General features: G+C 40.0%; 1 pseudogene; it reads left to right on the top strand.

The window, feature by feature from the left end:
• Positions 1–19,074, top strand: part of LOC135713580 (uncharacterized) — a 51,207-nt pseudogene extending 32,133 nt beyond the window's left edge.
• Positions 19,075–19,316: the final 242 nt, after the last annotated feature.

Below are 19,316 nucleotides of genomic sequence, written 5' to 3'. Positions count from 1 at the left end.
AGGGACAAATTGTACAAAAAGTTTTGTAGATCTAATAATGACAATCATTGGACTAGGTACACAATCGCGCGTAATAAGTATTCACAATCGATAAAGAAAACTCGTTGTGAATATGTTCAAAAGAAGATTGATCAGCATCAAAACAACAGCAATGAGTTATGGAAAATTTTGAAATCTTTATTAAAACCTAGTAATTGCAAACCACGGTTCATAACTTTTAATAGCACATTAGAACAGTCAGAACAAGTAATTGCAGCTAAGTTTAATGATTATTTCGTAGATAGCGTTTCATTGATTAATCAATCTATTGAATTGGTCGATGAACCTGACGAAATAAAACAGCCAGTTAATAGTAGTTGTAGATTTGAAGTTTTTCACCCAATCACATTAGATGAACTTAGAGTTATTTGTTTTTCATTAGGAAAATCGGCTGGAGTAGATAATGTTAATGCTAGAGTTATTCAAGATTGCTTTCATGTCATTGGCCACATCTTGCTGGACCTTATTAATGAATCATTACAAACTGGACATGTGCCACAAATTTGGAAGGAATCCTTAGTGGTCCCTATTCAAAAAGTTGCTGGAACGATTAAAACCGAAGAGTTTCGTCACATCAACATGTTGCACACATTAGAGAAAATTTTAGAACTTGTTGTTAAAGGTCAGCTGTTGGAGTATTTAAATAGTAATAGTTTGTTGATACCAGAACAATCGGGATATCGGGAAGGTCATTCTTGTGAAACCGCGTTTAATTTGGTATTAGCGAAGTGGAAAAATAACTTGGAGTGTAAAGATACGATTGTTGCTGTTTTTTTGGATCTTAAACGCGCTTTTGAAACAATTTCTAGGCCCTTATTGTTAAGATCAATCAAGCGCTTTGGAATTACGAGTACTGCATATAAATGGTTTGAAAGCTATTTGTCTGACAGAACTCAACGGACTGTTTTTAATGATTCTGTTTCCAGTCCCGTGGGGAATAACCTTGGAGTGCCCCAGGGAAGTGTATTAGGGCCCCTGTTATTTATTATGTATATTAATGACTTGCGACGTGTTTTACGATTTTGCGACATTAATCTTTTTGCAGATGATACTGTGTTGGAAGATGTCAGTAGAGTTGTTGTTATTCACATCGTCGTGATTGTGCGCTGCTAAAATTGTCGATTTTTTATCACACGGGCTATCGTTATTCGTTTTTTTCCGTTCGGTATACCTGTAATATTGTACTGGTTGTTAGTGGAAAGTGCAGTTCGTTGCGATAATCAGCTAATTAGAGCATATTTTGTGTTGTGAAAACAGTGAAAAAGTTATCCAATCAGACATATTGTCTAGCATTGGGCGATCTTGAGAATCCAATTCCTCTTTGCGTATTAGAGCATCTCCACCGCTGTTTCTAAATCACTTTTGGAAACTGAGTCAGCATGACTTTCGCCTGTGACCAATGCGCTAAACCAGTTAAAGGCGATGAAGAATCCGTCTCCTGCATGGCTTTTTTGCGACAGGATGATTCACCTAAAGTGCGGGTGCAGTTTCGAACGCCTTTGGATACGGTTGTGTTTTAAGTTTGTTCTCTGTTTTGTGCGTGCGTTCGCTCTCATAGTTTTCGGCTGCAATTAACGGATTATCGCTGGCGCTCTACCTCCCGGACGTTTATACGTGCGTGATTGGTAGTTTTCTCGCTTTCCGGGAAGTTTTAGAATAGAGAAAGAAAACGTGATTCAACATGTTTGCAAGCATCAGAAGAGATGTCGCGATCTGCGTTGTTTGATTTTCTCCCGGACCAGAAATTAGTGGCATCGCGAGTGATAATTTTTAATTTCAGTTTATTTACGCGCTGCAAGGTGAGTGAAAGAGCTCGCCACATTCGGTGTTGATGTTGGCTCGCTTGTAAGTGTTTTGGTTGTGTTTTCCAAAGAAATTGATCGAAATTGTACCAAAAGTGCTTCTGAACGTGTTTCGCAGTTGGGGGTGGTGAAATTCGTGAATTCGCGGTTTATGGTCAGTGAAAATTCCGTGTCACAAAATTGCTCACCGAGTTTCCTTTTTTTGCCGTTCGACGACGACGGGTTTGCGAGAGAAAAATAAGCATCGGGAATTTGCTCCCGGATGTATTGATTTGGTGAGTACGTTCCAGTTGAAGATTGTTCTTATACATATCTCGATTGCATTTTCGAGGGGACGTTCGGAGAGCTTTGAGATTTAGGCGTTGTTGCATTTGCGGGCAGATGAGTTGGTCGCCGGTAAGGGCCAGCAAGTGCTGCCAGCAGATGAATCAAGAGGTATTCGAAACAAAATTGATAAGAAATGTCCATTCAAATCGATTTAATACAGTTGAACAAATTTCAAAACTATATACGTGCCAGATTTGGAAATAATATTTTTTGAATCTGGAAGTGTGTTTATGATACCATTATCCATTTGATAAAGGTAGAGTGAACATGCGGGGCTTATTGTAAGTAAAAGTGACCTCGGAGTGGTCGTGAATTACCAGGCATTCTGAAATGGGTCACTGGAGCTGCAATAGAGCTAACACCTTCTAACTCCCGGACTAAACCTACTTTAATTTAAGGGTAATAAAAAGCAGTTTTCTTCCATAATAACACTGCCGGACAGTGGGGGTTAGATTGTACACACACACACACACACATTAATCTTTTTGCAGATGATACTGTGTTATTCATTGCAGCTAAGGATTTAGATGATGCCGTTTTACACTTGAATGAAGATTTGCGTTCTCTAAGTAGATGGTTGAAGTATAAGCAGTTAAAATTGAATACAAGTAAAACTAAATTTATGGTAATTTCGCGGAATCGAGTAAATGAGAACGTCTCTGTTGTAATTGATGATGAGGCTATTGATCGCGTTCGGGAGATTAAATATCTTTACGTGACTATTGATGACACACTTAAGTTCAACTCTCACATTGACAATGTCATCAAGAAAATTGCCAAGAAGTATGGAATTCTATGTCGACTAAAAAACGATTTAACTATTGCCAGTAAAATACAGCTTTACAAATCAATCATCTCCCCTCATCTAGACTTTTGCCCTTCCATTTTATTTTTGGCCAATGAAACACAAATATCGAGATTACAGCGTTTGCAGAGTAAAGTAATGCGTTTGATTTTGAGATGTAATAGATTCACTTCCTCAACTTTGATGTTAGACGCCTTACAATGGTTGTCGGTGAAGCAAAGAATTGTATATTTGACTATGGTGTTCATTTTTAAAGTAGTTAACGGTTTGCTGCCTCGATATTTGTGTGATCGAATTGAAAGAGGAAGTGACTTTCATAGATATAATACTAGAAACGCGGTTGAAATAAGAACACCACATTTCTTGACTTGTGCTTCACAAAATTCATTATATTATAAAGGAATAAATGTTTTCAATTCGATGCCTAGACATATCAAACGTTTAGCAACACTTACAGAATTTAAAAGACACTGCATTTCACACGTTAAAACTGTCTTTTGAACAGTTATCCAGTGATTTTTTTTTTTATGAATTGACAAATTATGTATCTTGACGAAGTTATCTCTAACGGATTATTTTATATGGATAGCTGTCATAACGACTTTTTAATAATTATTGTAGCACTGCAAAAACTATTTCTGTTCGCCACGAGGGTGATGATGGATTTTTAATATTTGATTTTATAGTAGATTAATTAAAAAAAAAAAGTAGTCTACAAAGGTTTGAGCCTCGCGCGCGTATTACGGATATAGCTTATTTGAAAGATACCTTGAGTTAGTAGTAAGTTTTCTGGCAAATGTTAGGGGTTCGTGAGCATTCCTGACATTGCTGAAAATTATGATAGCATCAGATTGCGGGGTTACTAGTGTAATAGGATGCTTTGTTGATTGTTCATTAACTCTTGATTGCTTGTAATACTTATGAATATTTTAGGTGGACAAAAAGGCGAACTAAGAGGTGGACGCCTGAGCTTTTCCACATTTATATCGCTGTGAAGCAACTGTAAACTTTAGAGGGAATCTATATCTGTAACTGAAACCAGTTCGATTTTGTTTGCCAACCTGGTTAAAATGTCATATTCAATTATCTTAAAGATAAATCGTCCAGCTCAAACCTTTGTAGGGGTAAGAGGTGGGACCATCATCATCATCACCTATAATAACCCGCCTTGATGTGGCCGGTAGAGTGGACTAAACAAACTGGTTACCTACACTCAAAATAATCCACACATCAATGCTACGTGAAAAATCACGTAGATTCAAAAAAATGCTTTTTTACTCCAGTTTATCTGACAAAGGTAACTATCATTGAACTTTGGTTGTAAATGAAATGGAGCGCCAGTTACTTTTACTGCAGTTGCCCCATCTGTCTTACGTGAAAATCACGTATTTTTTAAAATTCATTATGACAGCTGCATTCCGCGCAGAATAAGCAAAATGGCGTCTGTTGAATACAAACTGAAAGAGCTGCTAGTTGATCTAAACATCATGCAACATTTGTTAGAAATATTTAATGGTAAGAACGGTTTAATGTGAGATTGTATCTTAGATTGCTGTGTCTTTTTTGATTTGAATAGAATGTGGAGTCAATTTTGTCGATTTGCTCAGGATTACGACTGATCAACTTCGCAAGTCTTTGGAACCAACAAAAATACCTTGTTAATATCATGTGTTGCATGAATTGATTTCCTCTTGGCAAACACGAAATGTAAAAGAATCTAAATATTCTAAAAAAGAACAATTCTAGATAAAGCTGGAATTACGGCGTAACAGCTTTTGTAAACAATGACTTCTATCGACGATTTCTAGGAACTCAAGGCACGGCCACGCAAACCAACATAACCGTCGGATAGGGGAAGTCTTCTCCTACCCGATGGTGTTGTTGATTTGCGTTGGTGAGCCTTAGCTTTCTAGAAATCATCGAAAGAAGTCATTGCTTACAAATGCTGTTTCGCCCTAATTCCAGCTCTATCTAGAATAATTCATCCGTTAACTTTTTTCCTCTTTTCTACAGGAGTCCAAAATCGTTAGTTTACTAACGTCGCTGAAACCAGGGTACCGCCTGCGACTTACCGGAGCAATTAATATTGCTTCTTCAACGGTTGCATCTACCGAGATCAGATCGATCAAAATTTCTCTCAGTTCTCATCTAACGAGGCTTCCAAAGGAAGCGATTCGGATTATGAACATGGTTCAACCACAGACAAACAGACATAACACTCATAAGTTGTTCATCGAACAAACATTTAACGGTCAATTTGAAAGTATCTCAGTTGGTAGTACTGCCACCTGTCGCGCGCATAGAAAATTCTTTTGCGTTTGACGTTTACACACTACCGCCATCTATGCAGCGTACTACCCACCACAGTGTACTCAACAGGTGGCGGTAATGTTTTAGCGACGATGTTTTACAATAATAAATATTCAATGTGTTATGTCTGTTTGTCTGTGGTTCAACCTCAACATCAACAATTCTGGAATATGTCTTTACATCGTTTAATTTGGGCCTACGTAATTATTTTACTAAGTTACTACAAACATTAAATATAGATTCAGATTTAAATATGCAGATTGCAAGTAGCGTCGAGTACAAAGGAACTCAGTATAGGCAAAGACAAACAGACATAACACTCACAATCACATTCATCGCAAATAATGTTTTAGTTGGGAATGTGCTTGCATTTGTCATGGTGGCGCCACTGAAGCATTGAGCAAGCCACCAAATTTCGAACTTATCAGTGATGCCAGTTCTTTTTCACGTCTAGGTAGTAGATGTCAGCTCTTGAAAATGATAAGTGATCAAGGCATCCCACTGGAGACACACACCACATCTGACGAATACAGAAAAAATAGTTGTTGAATATTACATCGAAAATGCTGGACATTAGTCATTCCGTTCCTAATATTACGCTGCACGATTAACACAGAATTCGAGAACAAATCATGTTGATGACTGTAATATTCTATCAACTTTTACCCCTTTTACCAGTAATTGATGTTCAATACTTCACCATGAATTTCATTGATTGATAAATATTATATTTTTTTGCTGTACACATATTAAAGTGATGAGCGGTGGTGGAAAGGGCACTAATTAGCGATGCGTTACCTCGTTTAAAAACTTCTTTCCAGCAAAAGAAAAAGCACACTAAGCAAACAAAACAAATCCCTAAAAAAGTCTTAGCTTCTGTGAACTTTTCCTACGGATCCGTATTTCTGCAGAATTCAATCAATTCTATAGATCTACGGAAAATTTAGTAGAACCGACATCACTGACTTCCATCTGTTTTGTTTTTATTAAACACAGCTGACGCGTTGACAGAACGAGGGAAAAGCAACTAGTGGAAAAATGGCATGAACGAGGGATGCTCTAGTTGCACATCAATGCTTGGGAATGTGGATGATAGATGGTGCTAGTGCGCATGCAAAATACGCTTGACGATATTTTTTGAAGAATTTTCTTCTAAGAGTTATGTCTGTTTGTCTGTGGTATAGGGCTGGATATTTTATGACTCTGTTCGAAAATCATATAATGTACATACTTATTTGAAATCATCGAGTTCATCATGCACAATAACGAGTTACATTTAATAAGCCAACACTGGCAAGTTCGAAATTATTGCGAACATTTTCTGGCGTATGAAGTTACAAGATCTTTATCTGTAGTAGATATGCTAAAAATTGAGTTGTTTGATAGTTCTCCAGTATCAGTACATAAAATCGGTGATCAGTCTAAAATGTATTTCCGAGTTAAAAATAGTTCCAATGTTATTCCTGTAGAAGCTAAGTATGTATAGATTGTAATAAAATTTGATAAATATTGTTCATATTGTTTTATTGCATGAATATATGTTGCATTATTTCCAATTATGTATTTTAGTTAGGAACATGCAAATTGGAAAATAATGCAATCATTGCAATAATGGACTGTGAATCAATCAGATTATAAAAAAAAGGTAAAAATCAACGCAAAACAACGTGCTTTCCACAGAATTTTTTGATAAAATTTACTGGATTATCATCTAGGTTCAACTTATACACTTCGTAAAAGATACGGGAGAAGTCACGTAGCTATTACGTGAAATTCCAGTGGGATGAGAGTTCATTAGTTCATGCTGTGCTACCTATGATCCGCGTGAGTGCTACGTGAAAAGTGCGATGGAAAAAGCCACGTATGTTTTCACGTAGCATTGAAGTGTGGATTATTTTGAGTGTACCGGATTTATTGAAGATGCTGAGGTATCACAAATGAATTCAGTTTGACACATGGTCTCTGCTTCATCACCGTTGCGATTGCAGCGCCACGGTGGCCGATTCAAACTTGGATTTCCACTTTAGGTTCTTTAAAAGATGTAAAAGGCTGTTTCGACTGTGAACACAAGTGACGCAGGCGCATCAAACAAATTACCAACGGCTATGCTTCTTATTTTATGCTTTCAACATATTCGAAGCAACAGAAGAGACGGTATTCAGCTGATCGTTTAACAACATTCGATCAGTTGGAGAAACGGGTCGAATTGATTCAATATCACCCTTGGATGCATTTTTCGTCCTGTGCTCTGATGCGACGTTGACGAGATTTCGCCCGCGCAAGTTCTACCTACAGTCGCGACTCGCGAGTACCTTTGCCAACTGAACGCGAACGACAACGGTGGAATTCCGGTAATGTTGAAGTCATTAAAAATTAAAGATTTTCGTTTTATGGCTTATTAAAAGGAGAAGCCGTACCAGCAAAAGTGAGCGAGCGAGGCGTAGGTATGCGTTGAAATGTTAATAGGCAAAAGACTACCAAATTGAAACATATAATAACAATTGGCTGAATGGCAAGTTGGGAGAGCAAAAACGATAACAACGGCAACCTACTTGAAACGGGAGTGCAATTATGTCCCCCGGGTGATCGAATTGAGCGACTGCTGGGTTGGCTACAGCAAGATGTCGGTAATAATCCTTTCCAGCCTGGTTTCTACTTGTTAATTACCTCTTCAAGCACACCAAAAGGTAAAAAAAAACGAAAGGGCCCATGGTTTCCATTCACAGAAGGCGGCACTAGACACACTCACTTCAAAGGTGAGTAAACCGCGTGACGTGAGTCAGCATACTTCTTTGCCTTTGCATTAAACTGAGGCGGCTGCCCTTTAGCAGGAGTTTTAATTCTCGAGGTGTTTGTGTAAGGTAAATACTGCATGAATTGGATCGTAAATGGCTAGTTTGTTATGGATACCCTCTCTTCAAGAATTTATGTTATTGGTCACTTTTAACTCGAAGCTTTCAACGAACTGAAGTGATTGTGAATCAATTGAAGAGGATACACTGTCCACAGCAACGTGTATGCCTAATTGTGTCCTGCTGAAGGGAACTCCCACATTCAAAGAAATTCCGCATTTCATCCTCTGTCGAATTCGAAGGCAATGATGAAAACCAACCACTCGAGTCTCGAGTCACAGTGAAAGCTGAAAAATATTAACGAATGACCGGGCACCGGGCTCAAAAGGATCCTGCATCGGTTCGGGAAAACACGATTAGCTTCATTTCTACATTTGTTCAATGAAAACTGGAAATCACCACGTCATCATGTTTATTTGTCAATGATTAGCCACCCTTAGGTGCATCGTTAATGTTATAGGATTTCTCAAGCGTTTGTTCTTTTGATTACCAAGTTTAAGATTAATGATCAACACACCAATGAAGTCAATTGACTATAGAGGATAACAGTGCTAGGAGTTTTCCTGAAATTATGAATGAACCGTTCTCAAGTACGCTGAATGAACTCTTTTGTGAATGAAAGAGTTGACTTTCCATCACGGCAAGGAATGTTAATCCTTGATGATAAATCGTCTCCGACCGTGTTGAGAGGGAAACCGTTTACTCACGGTTTGATAATTGAAATCAAGCCGCTTTTGGATGAAACGAAACGGAAGAATACCCAGCAAATAGACCCAAGAAGTGGAAAGTGATTGTATGACCATGAGAGACAAGATTTTCCTAGGATGGCAATTCAAGCGCGACCAACTCGTTCAGGTAATAAATTATGAAATCATGTGTAGAGAGCCCTCCAAAAAGGAATGCCCAGCTCTCGAGCAAAGAAATCATTAATCAATTATAGCAATAAATTTCAACTTTTATAAATTTGTACAAAAGCACCTCTGCCCGATCTCGAGCTCAAACATTATTTGGAGAGTTGATTTCGTTTTGTTGGTGAAACTCGATCTCCTGACCATTCTCTATTTCTTCTAATTAAAGTGTTACTTTGCCGCTCATGATCGTTCGGGTGCATCTTCTTGGAACTGCACCGCACACTTAAAGCATTCAACGACGTACAGCATACAGTCGAAGCGTTGGCTGTCAGCGAAAATTGCACGTAATTAATTAAACTGACTTATTTATGATAATGTAATAAAATTTCAATTGAGTGCAATTAGTAAACCGCTTGTGCTTTCGTTCGTCCTCATCTTCCACCACTTGATCAACGAATTTGCAATTGTGTGTCCGGAATCGTTTTCAGGCCCAGCAATTGAATTGTAAATTTATGTGATTTAATTAGAGCCACTTGACGGGGATGTATTTGCTCGGGATTGCAAATATAGAACAAGCAGCAATTAATCCGTTGTCGGCTTACGCTTTGCAGTGCAGTGTCTGGTATGTTATTTTCTTTCATTGCAGTACGCTAAGGCCAATATCGACCAGTACCTATCAGCTGCAGCAATTAACGTCGCTGGCATTCTTGGAGATATTTCAGTAAGAATCTACAATTAATGACCGTTGACAGTGAAATGTCAAGGAAAATATTAGACAGTTTTTCAGGTGGTTTTTACTATTGATACTATAGATTCCATAGGTAAGCGGAGGCACAAAAAGTGTTTTTGGCAACCATGAAAAATAAATGCTCTTACTCTGAAAAATAAATGCTCTTAAATTTTCATGCCATCATAGAGCTCTTCGTTGAGCAGTTTTGATTTATTTTGTGCGTAAAAGTTCAAAATAAAGTGCCAAGCAAATCTTTGCAGCAATGAATCAAGGAGTACACAGTGGGCAAAAATTTACAAAACCACGACTAAATTGAATATCTTGGCTACCAAATGGTTTCAGTCAACACGTCATACATATTTTTAAAGGAAAAACTCTGTTCCACTATCTATCGACATAGTTTTACATCTTACTTTACGTAAAGGAAGATTTATCAGCATCAAAACAACAGCAAAGAGTTATCGAAAATTTTGAAAAATTTTATATTTCTGGAAATTGATAGTACTAAGTATATACGGAGTATCGACGCCATAGACGCCCGCAGGGAACCTCTAATGGCTCAAACGAGGATCCGGAACGACCGATAAAGTGGCCATACTTTGGGATATAGTGGTCATATCCTGGTTCTCCGGAAAATCCGGATTAACCGATAAAGTTACCACATTACAAACATAGTCTTAGAACCTTTTGATCTTTTTCTATATTGTTCAGAATCACGAGATCAAAGCGAGTTTAATAATGATTTTATATTTTTGGGTATAGTGGCCATATCCTGGTTCTTCGGATAATCAGGACTGACTGAAAAAGTGGCTTAGTTATAAATAAAAATCCCAGATCCTTGAGATTTATTCTATATTGGCCAGATGTAACAAGTACGCTTTCCATTAATTTAGTTATTTATTTAGTAAGTTATTTATTTGTACATAATTCATATTTATACAATTTACTTATTTAATCAAATTGCATGAAGTTGCGATTTTACAACTAAATTCATATATTTGTTCCCCGCCAAGGAATGTCCACTCATGTAGAACTACACTTGTCATACAATTATCAATGAGTTCCCAATACGTTCAGCTAATTCATTTCATGTGACCCGAATCCCAACTAACAATTTTCACAATGTAAAAGCTATACTCATTTCATTTAAACAGCCTCAAGCTGTATTCAAACGTTATACGATATGAGGCAACCTTTACTCAACCTCTATACAAGCAAATCTGACGAACTTAGTCAGATACTAATGGCTGTTGGGACGGTTGGAACAAGCTCTTATTGCACTTCCATTTACGCTTCTAAACAGCTGTTATCCTTCCGTTTAGTTGTGTGCGAACTTGAAAGCCGCTTATTCAACCTTTTCCCGGTTATCCAATAATCACTACACAGCTTTCACTTGAAGCCGGGTTAAATATTATTTACGCTTTTTTTGTTGGAGAATCAAATTAATCGACATTATTTATAAACGCACCACCAAGAGATAGCAGGCTGTGCTTGTGAACGAACGTCACGTTTATTTTTGCTGTTCTAATTTTGACGTAGGACTACGTCTTTGATTTCTATATGGGGGTACACTTTGTGAAAACCGAAAATGGAACATGTAACAATTTAAGAAAGATTTTGAACGTCAATAACTCAGCTGCCCCTGGTCCAATTTCAATAATTTTATCACCAATCGATCAGAAATATGGCTACGCATCGATAACAATTCAACAAGAAACTTTTGAAAAACTGGTAAATGTCCAGCATTGTCCAAAAGCGTCGAATTAACTAACAAATCCACCAATTACCTACATGCATATGCTGCTTCCCCAGCACAGTCGTCAGAGAGTAGTAAGTAGACGAAACAAGTCGAAGTGGCATTCGCCTCCGATCCTCGGGCGCGTGCGAATAGGGAGGATGGAATTGCGTAATATTTTGCACACTCATATCGCCATACTCAGAACCACACGCTCCCAACGACCACACCACTGTGTGGTGGTGTTCGGTCGTAGAAATTAGTAGCAGCAGTAGCAGCAGTAGCAGTGCTTTCGGCGTGTGGCGTTCAAAATTGTTCTCCAGTAACAACGAAAGGCTGCCTGCAAGCAGCGAGTTGCAGAGCCCACATAAGCAACCATCAAAGGAGGAAGGCGGTGCAGCTATGGATTGGAATCAGTAGCTCTTCGTGAGTCGCTGCGGGTCGGTCATCTATGACAAGCGTGTCACCCTCGCCCCAATCGACATACAGCTCGACAGCCTCATCCGTGTTGAACACCCAGCTCAGAATTACTCAACCATCACTGCAAAACGGTCCTTTTCAGGGCCACCAAAAATTTGTTAAAGGGTGATACGGTCAAAATTTGGTCAATATCAACTTGACGTATTTCTTTCAATTTTGCATTTAAAAAACCTGAACACCCCTCATTTTGAAGGTGTGTGTGTGTAGAATGTTGCTCCTATTTTGATTTTGGAATTCACTCTTCAGTTGTCAAAATGCCGTCCAAGCAAGAAGAGCAGCGTATCAAAATTTTGCTCGTGCATCGCGAAAATCCGAGCTACTCGCACGCAAAGTTGGCAAAATCGCTAAAAGTTGCCAAATCAACCGTTACAAATGTAATTAAAGTGTTTGGGGAACGTTTGTCGACAGCCAGGAAGTCTGGATCGGGGGGAAATCGAAAACCGGAAGCCGCTGAGACGACAAAGAGAGTTGCCGGTAGTTTCAAGCGAAACCCTAACCTCTCTCTCCGAGATGCCGCAAATAAGCTGGGTGTATCGTCTACAACCGTGCATCGAACCAAAAAAACGAGCCGGACTATCGACTTACAAGAAGGTAGTGACTCCAAATCGCGATGATAAACAAAATACGACGACCAAACCGACGACGAAACCTACGTCAAAGCCGACTACAAGCAGCTTCCGGGACAGGAGTTTTATACGGCAAAAGGAAGGGGAAAGGTAGCAGATGTTTTCAAGCACATGAAACTGTCAAAGTTCGCAAAGAAATATCTGGTTTGGCAAGCCATCTGTACCTGTGGCTTGAAAAGCAGCATTTTCATAGCTTCCAGGACCAAGAAATTTACGTGAAAGAGTGTTTGAATAAACGTCTGCTGCCTTTCCTGAAGAAACACGGTTGTTCCGTACTGTTTTGGCCGGATTTGGCATCTTGCCATTACGGTAAAAAGGCCATGGAGTGGTACGCCGCCAACAACGTGCAGGTGGTTCCCAAGGACAAGAACCTTCCCAACACGCCAGAGCTCCGCCCAATTGAGAAATACTGGGCTATTGTCAAGCGGAACCTAAAGAAGACCAAAAAACTGCTAAGGGCGAGCAGCAGTTCAAGGCAAACTGGCTTTCTGCGGCGAAGAAGGTGGACAAGGTGGCTGTACAAAATCTGATGGCAGGGGTCAAGCGTAAGGCCCGGCAATTCGGATTTGGAAAAGCGGAAGCCTAACTGAATATTTTTCCTGAATTTTATACTAATTGAACTTGAAAAAGAAATTTAATTTGATTTTTTAAATAAACGATTTCACCGATTTACACGCGTTTTCCCTTGACCAAATTTTGACCGTATCACCCTTTAAAGAGTATTAATTGGACATTGGTCAAGGTCATCAGTTCCCGCAAGCAGCTAGCTATCAAGGCTCAACCTGTCTATAGAAGGTGTGGAATTGTAGGCCTGAATATATTGATGCAATTAGTTTTTCCTCGGCTTTCATTCCGCACGATTCGTTTCTTTCGTTTAATCAATCACCCTTGTAGTGACGCCGAAAAGATTGTTTCAATCGGCGCTTACATATGAAATTTAATGTGGAACTTTTTGTATGTTTCCAAAATTTATGAATGGTTTGCCACTAAATGTTGAGATAATTAGATTATTGAATTATCACACTGTATACCATGAAAGAGCAACCTGTTTGTGAGTTTTTTCCTGTTTTCAAGGAAGGAGTTATCATAAAAAACAAATCGCCAGCTGGTATTACGGCGAATTAACAAATAAATAAATTCAAACAAAATCATCATGCAGAACTAGCTAGGATTTGTTTTACTGCATATTTCACAAAATTGCTTTCGAGTGTTAAGACATCGTCTCCCGCAAAGTTTACATTTTTCCCTCTACCAACACATACATCAGGGCTAGATAGATCTCCACAGGATCTTTAGAATCCACGCAATTCCAAAAAACCAAAATGCACAGCACTACGAAAAGAGGTCAGGTTTCGACCAATAGCACATAGATTTTAATTCTAAACAAGCCAAACGATTGGAAATTTATCTACCAATCAGCTAAAATGAACACTTAGTTAATTTTCAATAGGTCACTATTGAAAAATACCAAATGTCCAACTGTTGCAATGGTGATCAAAATTATCACCGAATGTCTGAAAACAGCACATTCCCTATCACAGACTTAAAAATCGAATTCGATGCGGTCCCACTGAACGGTGCTCATTCAATCACCAGCAGCAGCAGTAAGTATTTCTTGGTACATACAAAACAATTTATTAAACAAATACAAAAACAAAAAAAAAATTCCACGTCGATTTACAGCACAAAATAAACTTTTTCCACGAAAATTTACAACACAAAATAAACTTTTTCCACGACAATTTACAGACAATTTAGAGCTCCATCCCGCTGTCATCCGCGCGCTGCCGGAATTGGCCGATAGGGACCAGGCGCTGGATACTCTCTACTCGACCGGTTCTGAAAACATTCTCCTCCGGGGCGCCCCTGGTCCTCAGCGCCGACAGCGTATATGAAAAGCGGCTATTAAGCCAAGCCCACGAGATATTTGCTTCGTTGCCATGTGGCACAGCGGTGACCCATCGGGCCACCGCGTGTGACAGCACCATACCAACAATCAATACGAAACTAACGATTTTAAATTGGCTCACCACTTTAGTAGCCTATTGGTCCCAAGCAAACGATTAACGTACCCTATTCTAGTTGAAATTCTATTACTACACTATGTTTGTTTTGATTCGCTATGAAAGTTTGACAGATAACATCAGGGGTGTGTGGATTCATGCAGAACATGCAGGGGTGAGTGAAATAACTTGGGACTGCTTGGGACCGTTGTTCTGGTACTGAGTGAGCCGAAAATAATAATGATTTTCTTCGGGACCCAGTGGTCTTACAGTTACCTCTATGACCATACTACGTCGTGGGGGATTTCGGTAAGGGACTTCAACCTATATGTGTTCGGGTACATCACAACTAAAATCTTACGCAGAAATGTGGGGAGCATTTCTGGGTACGCGCATTTCGACAGTACCGCGTCGAAATGCTCCCCAAGATAATGCGGCACTCATTCCCTTGTTGTTAATGATGTTCTGATGAATTCGACGTACGTCTCCGCCGGCTGCCGGTAGCGCTGTAATATATAATAAATGATTATTAGTATTAGGTTAAGGTTTAGGTTAAGATTAGGTTAAGGTTACTTACAGCATTTTGCAGCTCAGCTGACTGCGGCGGCAGCGGCGGGCGCGCGTCGAACAGCTCGGTCAATCGGTTTACCTCTCCGACCACAGCATTAAGCTGGTTGGTAAGGCCGTCGATTTGCCCTGTCAACGCGCCTATTTCATCCTTGTGCTGCCTGGACATGGTGTCCATTCGCAGCGCCATCGCCGCCATGTCTTGCTGTAACGACGACGGGGACTGGAAGCCTGTACTCGGGGATGCGGGGTACTCGCCCTCACTCTCTTCCGTGCCGAGGAAGGATCGCGATCCCTCCTAGAGTGGCGTGTCGCCGGAACAGGCGACGGGCCCCGACTTTTCCACTGAGCGCGGGTTGTTGGCATTATCGGACTTTCTTCCTCACTTGACTTTAAAAGATAAACAACAGGTTACTTCGATTGATCGATTCAGAGAACATTTAACACACACTGCCACTGTTATTCTATAATAGCAGTGGCAGTGTGTGTTAATTGCTCGCTGAATCGATCAACACAAACCAAACACGTGTAAACAAACGGAGCAGTGGTGAAGCTCCACTTGTCCTCCTCCTCTTCCGCAAAACTTTTTTTCCATGCTTGTTGCGTTGCGTCAAATCGAATACTAACTCTCTTGTCCTGACATGTAGCTAGTTATAGCTATATGATCGGTATGGAGAAGTTATTGTTCGGTTCGACGTTAATGCATAGACACAGCATGAACAATAGTGTGTGGAAGAGAGGGAAGCGAAGTGGAGCTTTCCCCTACCCGACCCCGACACAGCCGTCGCAGATACCATAGAGAAGGAGCAAGAAGTCCCACCGCTAGCCTAGGATCGGAATCAGTAGCTCGTCGTGCTCAGTTCAGCATTACTCAACCATTACTACAAAACGGTCCTTTTCAGGACCACCATAATGTATTGGTATGATTAATCATCGTCCGACCATTTTCCAGAACACGCTGGTAGGAAGTGTTAAAAATCCAATAGAATTTGAGAGAAGTGGGAATAATTCGCTTTGGGTGTATATTTAGTCCCCAGAAAGCCAATAAAATCAAATTAGAAAATTAGCTCTCACGAGTTCAATCTCTCGAAGTCCCTCCTTTTTTACATATTCTGCACAAACGATACTTTCCGCCTCGCCCCATTCATATAATTCGGAAGGAAATCTTGTGAGGGGTGAATTGAATACACTTTAATACCAAAATGCACAAAACTTAAAAATTCATAAATAACAAAAAATTCAAAATACACCTTTTAAAGCCAGGTAGATGAATCGGAAATACTCAAGTTGGCAGTCCCTTGGATTTTCTTCATCACCTTTCTCTTTGAAATAAATACTACAAATTTGATACGCTTACAAATAAAAAAAACGAAAAGAGTTAAGATAATTGATGATTGATCAATTAAAAGAACCAAATGTTCACATTTGTTCCGTCCACTAGCGGTCCTACGTCAAGCTTCCGTTCGTGCCCCTAGGCACAGACATTTCTACTTTTTTTCTCTACTTGGGTGCTGCTCGAGTGATTTTTTTTTTTCAGGATATCAAGACTTTGGCTCCACAAATACAAGTCAAGCAAATAGAGATCTGAAGTTTGTGAAATGTGAATCTGAACCATGAAGTCTGAGCAGTGATACTCAAATTGGATCGTCTTCATAAAGGCTGTACTGCAATGGCTGCTTCTGAGCCCCGGACAGCGTGTATTTTTACAAGTGGCTTTGAAACCAAGGTGGAGCCTCAAACGAACTCGTGACTTCCCGATATTATGATGGAGGTATGGCGGATCGCTGAACCTATCAAAGGAGAACATTACTCGTGGAATTTCAGACCGATGAACCGGAATGGTATATGTTGGTTCCTGTCAAGAAGTGGATCATCTTCAATTGGGATTGCTACGCTGTTGCAGACTTGGTGAGATCGTTCTTTTTATCGTTTTTTGTCAGTTTGTTCTTTGTTTCCGTGAATCCATGTTTGAGGTTGATGATATGCCCACGATTTGAAAAGGAGTAGACTGTGCGTGTGAACGAACGTGACGTTTTTTTTTCGCGGAGTTTTTTTTTATTATCTATAATCAGTTGCTGATCTGGTCAAAACCAGGCCCAGGAGACGATTTCTAGTTTGTCAGTGAGTTCATTAAGATAGAAGAAGTCCTGCGAGAGCTGCATCTCATTGTATCTATTTCTACCTCTCTGTTATTTCCCGCTGAGAAGCTGTTCCGAAGACAAGTAGAACCTCCATCATTCGTCCCATCATTCGTCCCATCATTAGTTCCATCATTCGTCTCAGCGTTGAGTCGCAGCGCTGAACCTGACACGAAAAGGCTTACCAATGCACATACACTTAGAAAAATTAATGTAATTTAGATGCTCTGAGTGCCACATATACGAGCATCAATTTTGACATAAATTTGAGTCATAACAGATGCGAAATATAGCTCAATCAAACGTACTCTTCGTCGAGCAACGAAGTTTTCAGTCTCGGGGTACGACATGTTTGTTTACGTGTCATCTTTTATGTCAAAAATGGATTCCGTCACGTGTAAAATAAGTTATTTCCAAGTGTGCATCAAAAATCGACTACATACATCCGATCTTTTTTATCTCAAATCGAGGGAAGACATTCCGCTCACCTACCATAAACTGAAACTAGTTTATGTCATCAAGCTTCGTCTACAATTTGGACTTCTACATCAACACATGTCAAGCTGCCTTCAGGTTCAATTGGCTAAACTTGGTGAGTTCGTTCCATTTTGTTAATTTTTATCTTTTCAAACCAGTAACGTTGGGAGATCACCTTTTACCATCTACCACCGAACCCTAGTCGTGATAATTTCAAACTGGGGAATCAGGATTTTCCAGTAATCAAAGGATCACATTTTAGTTCTTGTTACTTTTTATGACTTGATAATAGTGACAAGACTCGGGTAGTGACCACCGCCGTTATGCATTTCTATACTGTATATTTCAATTCAAAAATATTGTTTATGTTCATAGAGTTTACATAATCCTTTTCCCTTTGTCCTTCTCCTTTTCATTTCCCTCTTCTCTCTTTTCAGAAAGCGAGTAATGGCGCTATAGCCATAAGCCACAAAAGGCTAGGACAAGAGTTAGTGCTGATGTCCCAACCGTCAGAAGGAAATGGAGCATCACTTAACCTTTCTAGCTTTGATGCTTCCAACGACCAACCAATCACATAATTACCAAAATCGGAACGTTTATTGGATTCTGAAGCATCGTGTTTAAATCTTCGATACGAACAGGCCCGATGTTTTCTGAATCATCTTGCCCCTTAAATGCTGCACAGTAGGCCTGGCCGTTTTGATATGTGTGACGCATCTTCGATGTGAAACATATACCAAATAGACAAGAAAAATGATGGAGGTATATCCATCATTTTCCAGGATGCTTTCAAGAACTGGCTGTGTTGGTGTTAGACAAGGGGTTGGTCACTCTACACAGTGTGCCAAAATCAAACTTGGGCACCCCCGGGCGTCGTCATTGACGCTGTTTGGCACCCATGGTTACAATTTTTATGATCTTTAAAGTTACTGGCAACACTGAACTTTTTCTGTACTTCAGTGTGCATGTGTCAAAATTTGTTATTGATGTTGCCACAATATAATCAAATTATTTTCAAAACAACCGTGAATCTCCACCAAGTCTCGCCATGGATTCTCAAAATCGTTACACCCGTGACGGCAGTCGCATCCGCATTTCCTCCCAGACGAAGAACAGATGACAGCGGTATCTTGACCTGACCGAGGTTTCGGCCATGGCTACATGAACTAGCGATGCAGCTCTCACGGCTGTGGTTGCTTCCAATTCTGCTGCTGATCCGTCTTTTTTTAATGAATTTTAGAGGAGACGGACCAGCAGAAGGAACAGCAGCAGCAACAACTAAAGCAGAAGCAGCATAGGAAGCAGCCGCAGCCGTGGGAGCTGAATCGCTAATTCGTGTAGCTGTGGCCGACGCTGGAAATCTCGGGCCGGTCACGACAAGCGGTGCTTGAGTTTTAATCGGAAAGACAACCAAACAAAAACTATACCATCCGACCATAAGAACTGCTCGAATACATCCATCGCCACCGCTACTACACCACCAGCACTTCATGATGGCGTTCACCGCCAGGGCTACGCTCGGGAACTTGACCAATCCGTAGGAGGAAATTACCGATATCAGCGGGAACATTCGC

This window comes from Ochlerotatus camptorhynchus, unplaced genomic scaffold (assembly GCF_037179485.1).
Source record: "Ochlerotatus camptorhynchus isolate MF236.1 unplaced genomic scaffold, CSIRO-AGI_Acam_v1.1 ptg000569l, whole genome shotgun sequence".
NCBI classification, from domain to species: Eukaryota; Metazoa; Arthropoda; class Insecta; order Diptera; family Culicidae; genus Ochlerotatus; species Ochlerotatus camptorhynchus.
Note: the sequence above shows the minus strand (reverse complement) of the source record. Positions and strands in the feature narration are given on the sequence as shown.